The sequence below is a fragment of the Bos taurus genome, chromosome 4, assembly GCF_002263795.3.
Source record: "Bos taurus isolate L1 Dominette 01449 registration number 42190680 breed Hereford chromosome 4, ARS-UCD2.0, whole genome shotgun sequence".
Classification (NCBI taxonomy): Eukaryota; Metazoa; Chordata; class Mammalia; order Artiodactyla; family Bovidae; genus Bos; species Bos taurus.
In genome coordinates this window covers 52,755,014-52,770,840 of record NC_037331.1, presented here as the reverse complement: position 1 = coordinate 52,770,840, position 15,827 = coordinate 52,755,014, and positions in this window count along the sequence as shown.

Genomic DNA, 15,827 nt, shown 5'->3' with positions numbered 1-15,827 from the left:
CAACCCCATGGACTGAAGCACACCAGGCCTCCCTGTCCATCACCAACTCCCGGAGTTTACTCAAACTCATGTCCATTGAGTCGGTGATGCCATCCAACCATCTCAGCTGTAGTCCCATTCTCCTCCTGCGGTCAATCTTTCCCAACATCAGGGTCTTTTCAAATGAGTCAGTTCTTCGCATCAGGTGGCCAAAGTATTGGAGTTTCAGCTTCAGCATCAGTCCTTCCAAAGAATATTCAGGACTGATTTCCATTAGGATGGACTGGTTGGATCTCCTTGCTGTCCAAGGGACTCTCAAGAGTCTTCTCCAACACCACAGTTCAAATACATCAGTCTTCAGCACTCAGCTTTCTTTATAGTCCAGCTCTCACATCTATACATGACCACTGGAAAAACCATAGTTTTTACTAGACAGACCATTTTTGGTAAAGTAATGTCTCTGCTTTTTAATATGCTGTCTAGGTTGTTCATAACTTTCCTTCCAAGGAGCAAGTGTCTTTTAATTTCATGGCTGCAGTCACCATCTGCAGTGATTCTGGAGCCACAAAAAATAAAGTCTGACACTGTTTCCCCATCTATTTGCCAAGAAGTGATGGGACCAGATGCCATGATCTTCGTTTTCTGAATGTTGAGCTTTAAGCCAACTTTTTCACTCTCCTCTTTCACTTTCATCAAGAGGCTCTTTTGTTCTTTTTCGCTTTCTGCTATTGGGTGGTGTCATCTGCATATCTGAGGTTATTGATATTTCTCCCGGCAATCTTGATTCCTGCTTGTGCTTCATCCAGCCCAGCGTTTCTCATGATGTACTCTGCATAGAAGTTAAATAAGCAGGGTGACAATATATAGACTTGATGTACTCCTTTCCCTATTAGGATCCAGTCTGTTGTTCCATGTCCAGTTCTAACTGTTGCTTCCTGACCTGCATACAAATTTCTCAAGAGGCAGGTCAGGTGGTCTGGTATTCCCATCTCTTTCAGAATTTTCCACAGTTTGTTGTGATCCACACAGTCAAAGGCTTTGGCATAGTCAATAAAGCAGAAATAGATGTTTTTCTGGAACTCTCTCGCTTTTTTAATGATCCAACAAATGTCACCAATTTGATCCCCGGTTCCTCTGCCTTTTCTAAATCCAGCTTGAACATCTAGAATTTCACAGTTCACATACTGCTGAAGCCTGGCTTGGGGAATTTTGAGCATTACTTTACCAGTGTGTGAGATGAGTACAGTTGTGTGCTAATTTGAGCATTCTTTGGCATTGCCTTTCTTTGGAATTGGAATGAAAACTGACCTTTTCCAGTCCTGTGGCCACTGTTGTTTTCCAAATTTGATGGCATATTGAGTGGAGCACTTTCACAGCATCATCTTTTAGGATATGAAATAGCCCAACTGGAATTCCATCACCTCCACTAGCTTTGTTCATAGTGATGCTTCCTAAGGCACATTTGACTTCACATTCCTGGATGTCTGGCTCTAGGTGGCTGATCACACCATGGTATTATGTGGGTCATGAGGATCTTTTTTATATAGTTCTTCTGTGTATTCTTGCCACCTCTTCTTAATATCTTCTGCTTCTGTTAGGTCCATACCACTTCTGTCCTTTATTGTGTCCATCTTTCCATGAAATGTTCCCTTGGTATCTCTTAATTTTTTTGAAGAGTGTCTAGATTTTTCATTCTACTGTCTTCCTCTATTTCTTCGCATTGATCACTGAGGAAGGCTTGCTTATTTCTCCTTGCTGTGCTTTGCAACTCTGCATTCAAATGGATATATCTTTCTTTTTCTCCTTTGCTTTTCACTTCTCTTCTAGTCACAGCTATGTGTAAGGATTCCTCAGACAACCATTTTGCCTTTTTGTATTTCTTTTCCTTGAGGGTGGTCTTTATCCCTGCCTCCTGTCCTGTATAAGACACTATGTTTCTTTTGATTGGTATTAGTTTGTATCTGTTGATCAGATATTCTTTTGAAGTGAAAGTGTTAGCCACTCAGCCATGTCCTACTCAGCAACACCATGGACTGTAGGCCGCCAGGCTCCTCTGTCCATGGAATGCTCCAAGCGAGAATACTGGAGTGGGTAACCATTCCCATCTCCAGGCAGTCTTCCCAACCCAGGGATTGAACCCAGGTCTGAATTGCAGGTGGATTCTTCACCATCTGAGCCACCAGGGAAACCCCCATTATTCTTTTAGTTACTATTAATATAGTTGTATCTTTTTATTTGTTCTCACACTTTTGTCTTATAATTTCAGAAACTAGTCCATTTATATTTATTATAATAATATAATATCTACAATTATAAGTATTATTTAATAATATAATTACATATAATAATTAAGAAATTTGAAATAGTTTCTACCCTAATTATGTTGGTCTAACTGCTCTCTTTCTCTATCATTTTCCTCCTTTTCTGATTTTTTAAATCTTTGATATAGTTTTTTTTAAATCATTATTTACTTGTTTGTTTGTTCTCCTCTAATCCCCACATATTTCTATTCCCTTAGTTTGGAAAATACATACTCTACCTCTATTATTTGTAGTTATCCCCAAAATGTTAGCTTATATCTTCAGCTTTAAGTCCATAGTTAAGGAATATCTATTCTCTCTTTCCAAACATTATGAAGACCTTAGAATGTTTTATCTCCAAACTTGTATTTTTACCCACTATTTTAATTCTAGCATCTAATATCTAATACAAGTTAGAAATTGTTAGTATTATTCTATATCATCAAGTTTTATTTGAATTAACATTGTATTTGCTATTTTCTCTGATCACCATTCCTCTGTCACTCTCCATCTTTTCTTCTTAATGATTTTTTATTTCTTCATGAAATTTATCCTCTAGTTCTTCAGGGAAATGTGTTGGTAGTAAGTTCTCTCAATTTTTAATATCTAAAACCAGTCTTAAACAGTTTTGCAGACAGTACAAATCTGTGTTCGACATTTGATTTCTCAAAATTTTAAAGATGTTATTCCACAGCTTTCTGGTTTCCATTGCTTATCTACTGCAAAGTCAGAAATCAGTCTAATTGTTGTCATTTAGAAGTTTGTCTTTATTTTCAGCCAATATTCATTTTCATTATAGTAAATCATGATTAGGATAGCTTTTATTTTTCTTATGATTAGTTGGGCTTCAAAAACTGTAAATTCATGGGAACTAATTACCCCATTTAATACTTTCTCCAATTCATTCTATCCCCTATGGAACTCAAAGTACATACATCTTAGAACTTTTGTGTCTATGCTTCATATCTTTTAGCATGTCTTCTTGTATCTCCCATTTCTTTATTTCTCTGTGTTGATTTCTAGACAATTTTTCTAGTTCTGTGTTCTGGTTTACTAATCTTCTCTTCACTTTTAACTAATTTGCTGTTTAGTTGTCTCAATCAGTTTCTAATTTCAGTTTTTATATTTGTGTTTCCATGGCTTTCTTTTACAATAATGTCTTGTAACTGTAATAATGTCTTGCTCTTAGTCATATGTGTTCTTCTCTCTTTTATTTATTTAAATATTTGCTGATTTTACATTTACATATGATAATTCCAATATCTGTAGGTTTGGTTGGTCTGATCTTATTGTTATTGTTTCTACTAAATCTAACTGGTGGTAGCTAGTTTCTGTATGTACTTTATGATTTTTCCCCTAGTCTTACGTGAAAATTGAAAAATCCCCTTGCAATTTTATGTGTGAGAAAGTTTGATGTGTCTGAGTTTTTTGCTCATTCTAGATGGCTAGGGGTACAACTAACACAAAATCACTTTTAATTAAATGTTGAGCTTATATATTTTTGATGATTTAAGGATAAATTAAGAATCCAACCCCATGCATTGATCAACTAATAGATCTCCAGAATGTTATTTTAAATTTTAAGATCAACCACTGATTTTCTCTCAGAGTTACAGACTTCCGTAGAGATTTAAAGTCTGACTTCCTATCTCACAGAAATTCTAGTCTTTGCTTTCAGTCCTCTTCCCATGAGTCATTCAAATCAAAGCTGTAGGCTGTTAGAGATCAGGAAATATTACACAGCAGTCACAGGTTTTAGTACTGGTTTACCTCCCTGGATTTGTCATTTCTCATTATTTTTAGCCTCTAAAAATTTTCTTTTCTCTGTTAAATGCCCAGAGATGGCTCTGATAATGAAAGCTCAGATAATGATGCCTCATATCATTATCCCTTCACATGTGAAAATATATTTTATTTTTACTTTTTATAAAGAAATAAGATTTAACAGATATGACAGCTTCTTCCATCATTTAATCAGAGGTTAGCATACTATAGCCCAACTGCCTAATTCTGTAAATAAGTTTATAGGAACACAGTCATGGTCATTCATTTATGAATTTCTATGGTTAATTTTGTGTTAGAACATCAGAATTGAGTAGATGCCACAAAGACCATCTGACCCACAAAGCCAAAAAATTTACTGTCTAGCTTTTACAGAGGTTTTCTGACCCTTAATCTCAATCATCAGTGACTTATTTATCTTAAACAAATATTTTTAACTTAATAAAACAGCAAAGTATTATTCTATCTAGGCATTCAACATAGGTTTATAATATTACTGCAGCAGAATAAAACTTCTTTGATGGTATGAGTTATACATCAAAAAATTTTAGTAGCAGATCCATCATAGAAATATACTTAATAAATCCCCTTGATGATGATGATGGTGATGGTGATGATGATATCTTGAATTCTCATAATTTTCTAAGCCATGACAGATATAAGAACAGATATCATTTTAGAGAGTTAGATGTACTTGTCAAGTCATTTTGGAATGTGATATATCACCTTAATTGGGTACGTTTTGCCTCCAGGAATCTTAACTGCTTATGTTCTCTGACACTGTTACTGATAAAACTCATTGCCACAGATTAAAGCTATGAATGTTACTCACTTTCTAACATTATAGCTTTTATTACAGGATAATATCTTTACTATTTGTATAATATCCCATGTTATTCCACAAAAGAAGAAATACATTTTTGTATAGAAAAATGCAATATTCTAGTGACAGCTCTTCACTATCTAGTTTTAGAGTACATAGAGCTTCAGCTGTTCTGTTCCATACAGAAAAAAAAAAAAACAGATAATTATATACACTTTAAACCTTATATACATATTGTTTTTGAAAATGCTCCTGACAGAAGATGGAGACGCAGCCTCCAAAAGTAAAAGAAATGGCTGAAAAAAATGTTGTCACAAGGGAAAAAGAGAAATACATTACACAGTTTTATTCCTGAGATAGGGAACATTGTACTTGGTGAGAGACGCTAGAAGGAGTGAATGAATGAGTGGTGTATTCTAGATAGAAGAAAGTGCCAAGTAAAATGAATACAGTATACTTGTAAAGTGTTCCTGATGGAGAGATAGAGTACTAGATTTAAGAGACAGTTGGCATTTGCTAAAACACTTGAGTGACAAGTCCCGGAGAAAGAAAGGAAGTGCTGGGCATAATGGCAGCTAGTGTAGAGAGCATGGACTACAGTTTTTCTGCGGAGCAATGTTGTTCGTGGCTAGTAGTGATCTGCAGAAAATGTAAGTGAACAGTTTTGACAGAGCAGCATGTGAAGGAGAATAAACTAGCCAGGATATCTGGCTGCAGTGCAACTGACTAAGGGAAAACTGTATGGGTACAAAATCAAGCTGTAATCTCTTTGGAAACTAGGCAGTAAGTCTGAGAAATATGTTCTGAGGTAGAAGTGAGTAGTATACATTTCAACTCAATAGATTTGTATGGTGATCTTTCTTCTGTGTTATGGAAAAAAAGTGTTATAGAATGCTAATGAGTTAATTACAAAAACAGTATGTGAAACTTTGTCATTTGTTTAAATGATTTTTCTCTAATTGATACAGCTGTAAATGTAAAAAGCACTTACTGAATGGGTTCCATGCACAGAGCACATGTGAAGGACTTGGTGGACTTAGTGGGGAAAGAGCGGTACAGTGTAGGTGATTCTGACTCTGTGGCATCAGGTTCTAGTTTAAATAGGTCTTATAAACTCAAAGCACAGACCACTGAAAATGCGCCACATCGAATATATGTGTAGTGGTCCAACATAAATAGATTTCTCAATGTTAATAGAAACATGTCAAAGGATTGCTTTGCAAATGTTAAATGCCACATCAAGGTCAATGTTGCCAAGAATATCCATGAATGCTGTTTTAAAGTGTCATTATAAAGCAAAGAAAGAAAAGTAGCTCTGGGGACTATTAATAATAGCCCTAGGACTTGGATTCTATGGACAAGAAACATGAGATTTTTTTCCCAAAGAATAATTACCTTAGGAATCTCATTTTTGTCTGAAAACTCACCTATGTTTATTGACCATCAAACCTTGACATAAGGCTTATCTTTTAAATGGCTATTCCTAAGTGGTACTGAATGTTTGAAATACAATATCTTTGTTGGATCTGTTTGTGATTTAACATTCTTACAATATATCTTATTACAGAGGCTATTATTTTCATAAATCCCATAAAACAATGAATAAATATTTGCAAGGAGGGTTTAACAGATGACATCAAAATGACTCAACACAGACTATTTATAAAAAGTATGGCAAGATGCATGTGGAAGAGGCTCTCAGAAGTGCTGACAATACTACTGAAGCAGACTACCTTAAAAGAAAACACATATGGTTCCAGTTTGTGCCTTCTTGCTCAACTAAATATGTTTAGAGGCACAAGCTTGCAACCTGCTGAGTGAATCCTATTTTATCCGTATGTGAATTATAGAACTAAAGAAGAGAGAGTTAAAATTATTTTTCAGTTACTTTTTCACATTTCAAGATGAAAAACATGAGCAAATGTATGGGTTTCCTCTTTTCTTTTACAGATTTGGACCACAGGATTAATTTCTTTTTCTTCGGTGAACTATATATTGGTAATCCTGCTTCCCAGACTCTAGAACTCAAGCCTCTAAAATTCAATGTCATTTTGTTTTAGTATATACAACTCTAAATTGGGAAGAATAGTTTGTGTAAAGACAAAAGCAATGATAGCCAATTATCACTTCACTTTCTACCTACAATTTCCCCTATCCGTACAGCCTAATTTTGTCCATTCTGAAACAAATAATTCAACCCCACTTCTTACCCCGGTTGCTGTCCTTTATTCTCTCTTTCACAGTCAAAAATTTTGAATGTCTCATCTACTCTCACTCTCTCTATTAACTTTCCTATCCAAACTTTCCTTAAAACACTACAATCTGATTTCCCCCAAAACTGTTTTGAAAACTAACTTTGGCTTAGTCATCAATGACTTTTGTTAAGTTTTTGTCCTCTCAATTTCTTTCTTTTTATTGGAGTATAACTGCTTTACAATGTTGTGTTCGTTCCTGCTGTCCAATGAAATGAATCAGCTATATGTATACATATGCCCCCACCCTCTTTGGCCTCCCTCCCAGCCCCCAAACCCCATCCCACACATCTTGGTCATCAAAGAGCAGCAAGCTGAGCTCCCTGTGCTGTACAGCAGCGTCCCACTAGCTGTCTATTGTCACACATGGGGGTGTGCATACATCAGTCCTAATCTCCCAATTCGTCCTACCCTCCTCTTCCCCTGCTGTGTCCCCATGTCCAGTCTCTATATCCATGTATCCATTCCTGCCCTAGAAATAGGTTCATTCTGTACCATTTTTCCAGATCCCACATATATGCACACATATATATATATATTTTTTTTTTTCCTCTTTTTGACTTACTTTACTCTGTGTGACAGGTTCTGTGACATCAAAATGTTTTACTTATAACAAAGCAAAACTTTTCCTTTGGCTCATCATTCAAAATTTAGATGTTGAGATTTATCAAAGCTATATCCTAGACTCTATGATCTGCTCACCCAAGCTTTTCAAAGGTATCCAGATGTGTTACTCTGGCCTCAGTTTTCATCTACTGTAACACAATTTATATATCTCTAGACTAGGCTTCTTCTATGAGCTATAGATCAATATAACCCTCTATCTACTGATATCTTTATATCTCAGAAGCTTTAGGCAGAACAAGTCTAAAGTAACCCTCACATCATAGTCCATCTCCGCCATCCCAATGTATGGCATCTTCCTCCTTTCAGTTGAGCAAGCCAGAAACATGGAAGTAAGCCTTGACTCCTCCTATCTCCATATCTATATCCAAAAAAATCTTCTAGATTTGTCAACTTTATCTCCTGTATCTCTAGAATCATCCATTTCTCTCCAACTTCATGTTTTGTTGTTGTTCAGTTGCAGTCATGTCTGACTCATTGCAACCCCATGGACTGCAGGGTGCCAGACCTCCCTGTCCCTCACCATCTCCTGAAGTCTACCCAAGTTCATGTCCATTGCATCAGTGATGCTATCCAGCCAGGTTAAGCACTACTGCTCAGTCCGGGTGTTTTACCTACTCTATGTGATATGTGATGCATATATGGAGGCATATACCCACTGCAAAGGATGGTAGGTGTTTTGCCCTGATATTATGTACCCAAGTTTGTGAACCCAAGTTGCAGCTGCTAAAAGACGTGCAAGCCTGCAAAGCAATGGGAAAATATATCTGGATCCAAGCATAAGCATAGTGAATAAGAAGATATTATTCAGGTTCAGAAGAGACACTGAGAAAAAGGCCCTACAACTAACAATTGAGAAAATTTCTCAGATGATGCCCACTGAGGGAATTTCTAATCCCACAGGGAAAAGAATGGGAGTTTGTGCACTGGTTCTGTGAGGAGAGTTACATTAGGATAAAACAGACAATAATATATAAGACTTGAGGGGAGTGCACACATTTGGTATTTCAAGACATGGGCAGTGAGAGAGAAAATGAATTGTTGGCATGGATCCTTTTGCCTTAGAATTGCAATTGCCTGTAGCAGTAATTACAAAGCTGACTCCTTTGGTTCAGGAAAAACAAATATGGGGAAAAAATCTTTTTGCATGTCTGTTTTCCTGAGAAAGCATTTCTAGCATTTTTTTTTTCTTTATACATTATTCTTTAACCTTAAGTGACACTGACTCCTGGGAAACTGGTCTGGGCTGTCTTCCACTTTAGCTTATATATTTATTTTGTCACAGAGAACTTTAGGGCCATGTCAAAAAAATATTTGCTCCTACCTCCAGAGTAGGTAAGAAAATGAACTGGGTTTTTACAAAAAATTCAAGTTAAATACCATCTCTTTATATTTTAGATTTAAACTCTTATGGCTCAGACGGTAAAGCATCTGCCTGCAATGCAGAAGACCCGGGCTCAATTTCTGGGTCGGGAAGATCCCCTGGAGAAGAAAATGGCAATCCACTCCAGCATTCTTGCCTGAAAAATCCCATGGACGGAGGAGCCTGATAGGCTACAGTCCATGGGGTCGCAAAGAGTCGGACACGACTGAGCGACTTCACTTTCTTTTCTTTATATTTTATCTGTTCATTTATTCCCCAAACTTCATCAGAAACTGAATGAATGAATGAATATTTCATACCTACATACATACATATAATTAGGTTCCCTTAAGTGAATCACCTCTTTGTGGTGAATTCCTTCAGGAAATCCTCTATGGACTTCTGAGGACTAATCACCCCCCACAAATTACAAACACGTACAATCTCCCCACCCCAACACACACACACACACACACACACACACACACACACACACAGGCATGCACACATATATCCTGCTTCCCTAATTATTATTCTTTTTCACAATTCTTGAGTCAGGGGCCTTTATGTAATTTTTAATCACTGTATTTGAGTTCATTTTTATCAGTGAGCTAAGTAAATATTCCTATTGAACTATTCAAGATCTCTACTATCAAATGCATTTACAAATTCAGTAGAACACTATAACATGTTTTTATGAATATGAATTTATAGTAAACACTTATAGCTACTTTCATAAAATATATTTAAACATATATACACCCACACTAGCATAGAAAAAACAGAACTAACCAGCATTGTCATGTACTTAGAAAAACTACTATAAAATGTACCAAGATAGAGACTCCAGATATAATAAATACATTTGAAATTTGTTAAGTTTATAATGAATTAATACAAGTTCAAAACCAAGTTTCTGCAGCTATAAGCAATGAACTATTAAGAATATAACACTCATTCTAGAGTCAACATGGATATTTCTAGTGACTCAGAGAGTTGCTGCTACTGCTGCTAAGTCGCTTCAGTTGTGTCCGACTCTGTTCGACCCCATAGACGGCAGCCCATTAGGCTCCACCGTCCCTGGGATTCTCCAGGCAAGAACACTGGAGTGGGTTGTCATTTCCTTTTCCAATGCATGAAAGTAAAAAGTGAAAGTGAAGTCGCTCAGTCGTGTCCGACTCTTTGTGACCCCATGGACTGCAGCCTACCAGGCTCCTCCATCCATGGGATTTTCCAGGCAAGAGTTCCAGAGTGGGGTGCCATCAGCTTCTTTGGCAATATCTTTATTACCATCTAAATCTAGAACCCAATTACCATCTAAATCAGAGAGCTGAGGCTCTTCCAGTGAAGTAATACTTAGAAATTGAAGAAATAACAATAAATACCATAATCCAGAAACAACTGAATATATAATAATTGCAGAGTAACTACAGTCTTGTTGGATGGCGTCACCAATTTAATGGATATGAACTTGGGGAAACTCCAGAAGATAGTGAAGGACAGGGGGGCCTGACGTGCTGCAGTCCATGGGGTTGCAAAGAGTCAGACATAACTTAGCAACTGAACAACAACAAACTACAGTCTATATAATGAGTCTATATAACTTGACACATTGACAATACCTTGTTTTCAAGTATTAGTTCAGTTCAGTCACTCAGTCGTGTCGACTCTTTGCGACCCCATTGACTGCAGCACGCCAGGCTTCCCTGTCCATCACCAACTGCCGGAATTTACCCAGACTCATGTCCATTGAGTCAGGGATGCCATCCAATCATCTCATCCTCTGTTGTCCCCTTCTCCTGCCTTCAATCTTTCCCAGCATCAGGGTCTTTTCAAATGAATCAGCTTTTTGCATCAGATGGCTAAAGTATTAGAGCTTCAGCTTCAACATCAGTCCTTCCAGTGAACACTCAGGACTGATCTCCTTTAAACTCTACCTAATCTTTGATAAAAAATAAATGAGTTACTGCATGTCTACTTATCCTGCCAATGGAAAAGATATACTAGAACTGAGAGGGTTAATGAAAATTAATAATAAAAAAGAAGGGCAAAAGATGATACAAGTAGTGTGTTGGATGAAATATAGGATCATAGACATTTATACAGTCAAGAGAGGAGAAGATTGAAGGGGATTTGATCACAGTCTATAAATACCTTACAAGTACTCTCTGTATAAATGAAAGACTGTGATAATTCAAAGTATCAGAAGATGGAAAGACAAGGAGCACCGATCTGAAATAAAAAAGAAAATGTTTCAGCCTTATATAAATACTTTGCAATAGTAGGAGACTTGGCATTAGAAAAAAAAATCAAAGTTTCAAAATAAAGTTTAGAAAAGGCCTGACGATGTTGTACCTATGAGTGCAGAGAATAAATCAGAAATGACAAAAGGAAGAATGGAAAACAGTGATGCTCACAGGATCAGAAAATGAACTTGTTTGGGATGTGTGAACTTGTTTGTGATCAGAAAGCTGCTGATCTTTCTGCTAAATAAAGTTCCCTAAGTTTCATCCTAAGAACTATACCAAAACTTGAAAATAGCTTAAACAAATGAAAAAATTTAGTCTACATTATAACCAATTATTGTCACCCAAAATTTTCAGCTCTTGGGTCTGAAATGCCAAATTTCCAGCTCTTGAATATGTTATTGCATTTGATAAAGAGCAATGAAGTTAAATTGCTGGTAGCTGGAGTTTATAATCATAGACTTAGCTAGATTTTTTACTCACAGAGAGAGATCTACACAGTGCATACTCTTTATAATTGCTTTAATTACACAGGTTCAGAACCTCTTCTAAATAAAATGTTAATAATAATAACAGTAATTAAATAATAAAAAGATCACTAAAAACAAATATATTTTTCTCTATGTAAAACTTTTCCACCTTAGAAAAAGAAAAACCTGATAATAATTACATATATCCTTTTCTTAAAAAGAAATAAACATTAATTCTTTAATTAAATAATGAAAAATCCATTGTTTGTTGCTTTCAGACTGCTTTCAAGCATTTGTTTGTTTTTTTCATTGTTCAAACATCAGAGTTTACCTGCTTCCTTGATTCTTTTCCTCTTCTGAGTGGACTTCCTATTGCCTTATCTAAAGCTCTAAAGTTTTTTAGTTTTAAGAGAGATGCTTTCAAGAGAATCAAGAGTTCGCTGTTCCCTTGGGTGTGGTCAAAGATTAATAAAGGGAATATTGAGAATAAGGAAGTGTTTAGCTGTAATTAGATGAAAGGAATTTACTGTGGACCAAATTTATTCATTCACCCACTTTCAAACAGACAAAAAAGAAAATTAAAATTAATCATCCTCTATGTATCAAGAGCTGAACTAAGCAAGTTTAAGAGTATGAGAAAGTTCTAGCTAAAGATGATTCTGACCTAGTCAAGCTGTCTGGTTGGCCCGGTTCATTTTCACTTCTTCAGTTTCCTATACATATTACTTTGCAATGTTCAATGCTTTGCAGATGGAGAAAGCAGGGATCTCTCACAGAAGACTGGTTACCTGGGAGTTTTTGATAGGGCAAAGAGTCTCTAGGATGCTGGTGTTGATCCTGTTGACACGGCTGATTATGTTTAAAGGCTGGGTAGAAAAGTAGTGTAACCAGAAAGAGATGATGCCCTTAGAGAACATAGAAATTTTTTTTTTAATTACAGGATAATTACTTCACAATATTGTGATGGTTTATGCCATACATCACCATGAATCGGCATTAGGTATACACATGTCCCCTCCCTCTTGAACCCCCCTCCCCAACTCCTCCCCATCCCACCTCTCTAGGTTGTCACAGAGCACTGGCTTTGGGTGCCCTGCTTCATACACCGAACTCCCACTGGCCATCCATTTTACATAGTGTAATATATGTTTCAATGCTATTCTCCCGATCATGCCACCTTCTCCTTCCCCGACTGTGTCTGAAATGTCTATGCCTCTCTTGTTGCCCTGTAAGTAGGATTGTCAGCACTGTCTTTCTAGATTCCATATATATGTGTTAATATATGATATTTGTCTTTCTCTTTCTGACTTACCCCACTCTGTAAAATAGGCTCTGGGTTCACCCACCTCATTAGAACTGACTCAAATGCATTCCTTTTTATAGCGGAGTAATATTTCCTTGTGTATATGTAACCAACTTCTGTACCCACTCATCTGTTGATGGATATCTTGGTTACTTCCATGTCCAAACTATTGTAAACAGTGCTGCAATGAACACTGGAGTACATGTGTCTTTTTCAGTTCTGGTTTCCTTAGGGTACATGTCTAGTAGTGGGATTGCTGAATCATATAGTAGCTTTATTGCTAGTTTTTTAAGGAATCCTCATACTGTAAAGAACACAAGATATTTAATAAATCTACATGATAAGGAAAAAATAGGTTCAGAATAAATTAAAAATTAGAGAAGGCAGATCAGAGCTAACAATCAGAAGATTTCAGAAATTCCAAACTACACAATTTAGAATTTGAAATCAGAAATGAAGTGGTCACTGGGTTACTACTATAGAAAGGAGATGCAACAGACTGTCATCAAGGAACCCAAAAGTTCTTAACAGGTGAAATAAAGGATTTTAATAAATGATACATTGAGTTATGTAGATGTTTTTACAAACTTTAGGAGTTATAAACAAAATAGAAAATATCTTAATAATTTTGGTGTTCAAATACTCTTTCATTTGACTTTTAGAATATTATAGTACAAGTTCCCCAAATTAAATGTCATTTATTCTTTTGTCAAATATTCTCTTGTAGCACATAGTTAGAACTACTAGAATATCACTTGATTACTGAATTTTACTGTCTCAGGCTTAACACCAAAACATGTAACAAAAGTTTAAAAATGAATAAAAAACTAAAATCAAAAAAAGGATGAAAAATATGTAATCTTACTTTGTTCACTCAATGACTTCTCCTTTTGGCTCCAGGGTACCTATTTATACATGTATATTGAAAATTAAATAAAAGTGTTAGTTGTTCAGTCATGTCCGACTTTTTGTGACCCCATGGACTGTAGCCTGCCAGGTTCCTCTGTCCATGGGATTTCCCAGGCAAGAATACTGGAGTGAGTTGCCATTTCCTTCTCTAGGGGATCTTTCCAACTCAGGAATCAAACCTAGGTCTCCTGCATTGCAGCAGATTCTTTAACATCTGAGCCACCAGGGAAGCCCCATATGTATACTACACATAAACATGTATACAGCTTTGATGACTGATGAAAGAATCATAATTTCAAATTATTTCTCTTTCCCTCCCTTCTTCCTTCTCCTCTCCTCTCTCTCTCAATCATCAAATTCGAAACGTTACTTAATAAGTTTGAATTAATTATGTGTCCCATACTGAAAACTGGCCTATATTATTATTTTTTAAATCACATTTCAGTGCCTAACAGAATTCTTGAAAAACCTATCAAAGTGTTTCAGAATATAAGAAATACATCAATTGGACAGAAACAGTTCTTCATTATGCTTTACACACAATTTTGCTCAACTGCATATTTTAATTAGAGCAGAATTCTAGCTTCTGTTCATTGGTTTAGCATGAGCAATAAAATGAAGTTTATTTAATTTTCTAAAATAAGTAAAGCAGAGTAAAGTTAATTAAAAGTTAATTACAGAATAATGAATCATCTACCCTTGCTGTGCTAGAATTGCCCAGATGATTAGATGCTGTCCTTCCTGAATACACTTCCATTCCCATAAGCTGGGTATCCCTTTAATTCAGTATAAGGATTTTCATCTGTGTACTTGAAAAGTCATGTTGCCTTTTTCTGAAGGTGTCTTTTACACGCAATACACACATACACAGGTGTACCTACACACACCTTCCTAGTTTCTTTCCTTTTATATGCTTTCCTCAGGCATAATTTTCATTTAGACTTCTGATTGCCTTTTAAATTTGACAGAATATCCTATAAAATTCGTTAGTAATTGTTTCATTTCCCAGCATGGCATGTGTAGTTAACCTTGAAAGACAGATTGGGCGTTAACTGTGGTGAACCCAACCTTTGCCAGTATCACAAAGGTCATGGATCTGTTCTCCCTGGTCCTGTGTCTTCAAATAGAAGGTTTTGTACATATTGGAATTAGAATGCTTTTACTGCTCATTAATTCATCATTAAAATGATGTTAAGTAATCATTCTCTATAAGGCTCTGGTGTACAGACTTTCCGGCATGAACTGCTATAGCTGGCTCGCAGCCACTCACACCGTGCTGAAAACAACAGCATTCACACTTTTGGTAGACTTAAATCTTTTTGTCAAATTTTATCTTAAGTAGTAGGACTTATAAGCTTTCACTGGGAATATAAAGTGACTTATACTGAGAGTATTTTAATTTTATGAATGGATATATTATGGAAATATTTGAATTTCATTTTTGCTCAGGTTTCTCATAGTATAAAAAATAATGTATAATGAATATTATGTAAACTCCTCAGTCATGTGTCTTGCATCTTGGCATAAACACTAAGGCATTGTAACAAATATTGTTACTTATAATACAAAAAGAAATGAATAAATATAACTTGAGATATTTATATTTATTCACTACATTCATTTTAGATATTTTTACTTATTGACAGTCTATGTAATCAGCTATCAGTTTTGGAAAAATCATGAGATTCAATGGTACAAATGTGATATGAACTAACCACAAACAACTGGATTCCTGAGTCTTTCTTTAAAAGTATACAGATCTTCCTTGACTTACAA